The sequence below is a fragment of the Pan troglodytes genome, chromosome 6 (genome assembly GCF_028858775.2).
Source record: "Pan troglodytes isolate AG18354 chromosome 6, NHGRI_mPanTro3-v2.0_pri, whole genome shotgun sequence".
Classification (NCBI taxonomy): domain Eukaryota; kingdom Metazoa; phylum Chordata; class Mammalia; order Primates; family Hominidae; genus Pan; species Pan troglodytes.
In genome coordinates this window covers 67,427,578-67,431,957 of record NC_072404.2, presented here as the reverse complement: position 1 = coordinate 67,431,957, position 4,380 = coordinate 67,427,578, and positions in this window count along the sequence as shown.

Here is a 4,380-nt window from a genome sequence, read left to right as displayed (position 1 = left end):
AAGTAATTCTCTTGAGTGAAAGAAGTCAGACAAAAAAATACAAACCATACAATTCCATCAACATATGATTTTAGAAAATGCACACTCAACTGTCAAGAAGGTCTGTTTTGGAGTTTATTGGGGAAAGGGAGGTAGAGACGACAAAGGGGCATGGGCACTGCTTAGGGTGAAGAACATGTTCACACTTGATTGTGGGGGTGCTTTATGGGTGTATACATATCTCACAGTTCACCCAACTGACACCTTAAATATGTGCAGTTTACATCAATTATACCTCAACACATTTGTGGGGAAAATTTTAATAGGAAAAATAGCTTTAATAAAATGTTGTCAGGAAAAGAAAAACCCTCTCCAGGGGCTGAGACAGAAATTCATCCCAAACCAGATTTTTCCAGCGATCTATGTCTCCTGAGCCCCACAATGTGAATGGCACCCTGCTAGGTGCTGGAAAAGGCACAAAGCTAATGGTTTAATTGGAAAGATAAGAGACACATCAACTGCCACAGGGCAATGTGACCGGTGTCTCATGAATATCAGCAAGAGCTGCAGGGGTTATGACTTGAGGTGATCAAAGAAGGCTTCTTGGAAGAAGCAACATTTGAGTTATGTCTTGAATATATAGAGTTTTGAAAGATGAAGATGGACCAAGCAGTGTTTGAGGCGGAGAGGTTAGCATGAAGAGATGTACATATGGTGAAGGGCCACTGTTTAAAAAAAAAAAGGTAAATCCTGCAGCAGTGGTTTTCATCAAGGGGAATAATTGGGAGACATTATTGAGGCCGGATGATGAAGTCCTTGGGTGCCAGATGACAGAGCCTGGATTTACAAGGCAGGCATGGAATCTTAACACAGCTCTGGCTAATGAGATACAAAGGAAGTATGCTGGGGACAACTGGAAAAACTTTGGCTTTTCTCATTAAAAAAAAAAAATGCAAATTGTGGTTTCTTCCTCCCTTCCTTCATCCTGCCTTGAGTGTAGATGTGATTCCTGGAGCTGTGAGCATGACGATAGAAACGCTGAATCAAAGCAGGCAACCACCTATCTTCAGACTTAGTGCTATGTGAATGAAATAAATCCTTATGTTGCAGCCACTCTGCATCAGCTTACTTATTTACAGCTGAATGCATTCCTAACTTATCCATCCCCATATGAAAGTCTGGGTCCTGTCATCCGAGCAATGAGGAGCTGGGGCTGGAGAGACAAAAACAATTGCAGGGAGGGTGCAGAAGAGGACAAAGCCAGAGGAGGGAGCGAGAGGCAACTGAGGCCATGGAAAAGGGGGACACATTCAAGAGAAGCTGAGAAAGAATTGTTAGGTAGAGGGAAAAAGCTAGGAAGGAGGTAATGACAAGGAAGGTTTGAGTCTGGGCACCTCAAATATCCTCAAAATCCCTGATCATACAATAAGAGCCATGAGCCAGTCCCCATTCCTAGGGCTGTAGATACACACAGAGACTGGATGATTTAGACCCAGCCCTTGTGCAAGCAGGTGGGCATCACCTTCTCCCAATTTTCACATGGGCAACCACCAAGGCCAGAGGATAGGTCCAGCCAAGGTGGGGGAATCCTGATGAGTGCTGTTGACATCTTTCATGACGAGGAAGAGAACTATCACAGTACAAGTCCTGCCATGAAATAACCTGCTTCCTCGGTTGTAAATCATAAGCTGTAAGGTAACTCGTAATAAGAGCATTTATAGGCTGGGTGCAGTGCCTCATGCCTGTAATCCCAGCACTTTGGGAGGCTGAGGCGGGCGGATCATCTGAGGTCAGGAGTTTGAGACCAGCCTGACCAACATGGGGAAACCCCGTCTCTACTAAAAATACAAAAATTAGCCGTGCGTGGTGGCAGGTGCCTGTAATCCCAGCTACTCAGGAGGCTGAGGCAGGAGAATCGCTTGAACCCAGGAGGCAGACGTTGCAGTGAGCCGAGATTGCACCATCACACTTCAGCCTGGGGGACAAGAGCAAGATTTCATCTCCAAAAAAAAGAGCATTTATAATAAACATAATAATGAGCATAATGATTGGCTTTTACTGAGTCTTCACATGGTTCCAAGAACTTAATAACTTGCTAGCCATTCTACAGATGTCACTTGATTAATAACCACAACAACCCTATAAAATAGTATCATTCCCTTTGACAGATGAGGAAACTAAGGCTCAGAGAGGTTAAGTAACTGGCCCTGGTTATACAGCTGGTAAGTGGCAGGGCCAAGAGTTGGAGGACAGCATGCACTCTTTCAGTTCTTGGCAACACGCAAGAGAAGTTGCTTCACTGCTGCCTTTGATGTAGTTAAAGAGGTTAATGAAATTCTCTAGGTCAAGTTCCCCATTTTGGTTTTCTATTTCATAAAAGCACAGGACTGGTTATCCTTCCATCAGTACCTTCCTGAAGAACCATAGCTCCTCCCCTTTATGCTTGTCACCACGTCCCTGGCAAGGCCACCCAGGTAGAGAATGGAGATTTGTTAGATTTGTTAAAACCTTGCTGGGAGACAGGGAAGCTCTCCAACCAGCCTGGGCTTCCTCCATCTATGAAGTCCAAAATGCGTGGTCATTACTACTCTTGTCATCATAATAGTTAATACCCACTGAGTGTTCTCTCTTTTTAAAAATCTATGACCTCAATTAACCTTCACACAATTCCTTGAGATTGATGCTATTATTATTATCTCATCTTACAAGTGAGAACTAAAGGCTGGAGAGCTTAAATAACCTGCCAAAGATCACACAGCAAAGAAAACAGTTCTCAGGTAAAAGGGTCTCCTGCTCTAACTACACACAGATCCTGGGATAGAAAACAAGGCCTTGACATCTCCAAGGTGGAGTGGGAGCTAAGCTTCCACAATGGCGTCTACTGTGGTCTCACGTGGGACTTTCACTGGGCCATATTCAGCCCACCATTGCCCCCCAGCGCCCCTGTCAGGACTGGGGGAGTCCATGCCTGACCCCTCAAATTTGCTACCACAGCTTGTAAACATACTTAGCTTCCTCCACACGCTTATAAAACCACCCCTCCCATGAGGCTGAGCAGTTGTTCAAACACTGACTGGCAAAAATTAAAATTCAATAAACTTGTGGAAAATATGTTATATTATGAAATTCAAGTTAGATCTACAAGAATGCACTGTGAAAAACACAAAGCAGAGTCGCCATGATTAATAATAAATGTAGGCACACCGCTAAATTCAACCAAATGCCTCCAGATTCTTCCAAAAGCAGTTCTCCTCTCCACGGCAGCCAATTGTGTGTGCCACTGCCGCCACCACATCCTCCCCTCTGACTCCACTGTGCACTCAACACCAAAAGACCCAAGTTCCTTCACAGCAAGGAGGGCTGACATAAACCCCATTCTCGGATTTTCTTAGCCTCCAGCTCTCAAAGAGCTGTGGAGAGCCCAGGTTTACCAACTCAGACGAATTTAGAGCTCACGGGTGCCAAACCTGCTTTTTCCATTGTGAGAAATCTTTGTGGCATTATATTACCTTCCAGGGCCCTTTTTATCGACTGACTTCATTCGGCTTTGGCCAAGTGACTTCAGAGTCAATACCCAAAGTGAAAGATGTTGGCAACTGAACTTCTTCTCAGTCTCCAGTGCCTTGGTCTCGATGAGCATTCATGTTTAATTCTCCTGCCCGCAGTCTCTCTGGGCTTATTCATGCCCATAATGGATTCTAAGGACTGCAGATTACACATTAAACCTCCACTCTCTTTCCCACATTCCAGGGAATGAGGCCACTCTTCCCAGAGCACCTGCCAGTTTGGATGATGAAGGGGCCGTCCAGGGAGGAGCACACGCTGCCTGTTGCCTCCCTGACTTCTGACATCACTGCTTCCCAGACCATCCTCACGCCGTTTTCTCCTCATAAACCGAGTTATTGAAACTGGCAAAACACTTTGTGATATTGTCCTCCTGTGATCAGATCCGTCCCTGGACCTTCTCACTGGAAGGTCCCCGCTCTGACCTCTCTCCCCACCTAGAAATGAGAGAAGCCCAGCAGCACTGACAGTACTAAACCATCCACTCAACAGATTCACCACAAACTTCACACTCAAAATCTCCCACCTGCACCAAGTGCTCTAGTTGTGCCTTAATGGAAGGTAGCAGATGCAACAGAACCCAGTGGAAGCTGCTGATACCTGATTATCTTCGTGATGGAGGAGAAGGGAAAGGGGAAAGCCTGGAGGTGTAGAAAGTCAGTCTTCGAGGTAGCCAGGCCCCTCCTGCCTCCTGATGACACCCCAAGCCTCCTGGGTCCCACTGCATACTCCTCCCAGGTCTGCACTGCTGTAGGCCTGCACAAGCCAGATACCTCCAGATTAGGAGGCCCACTCACGGAGATTGAAAACTGATGCTCAGGAAGATTGGCTTTGGGC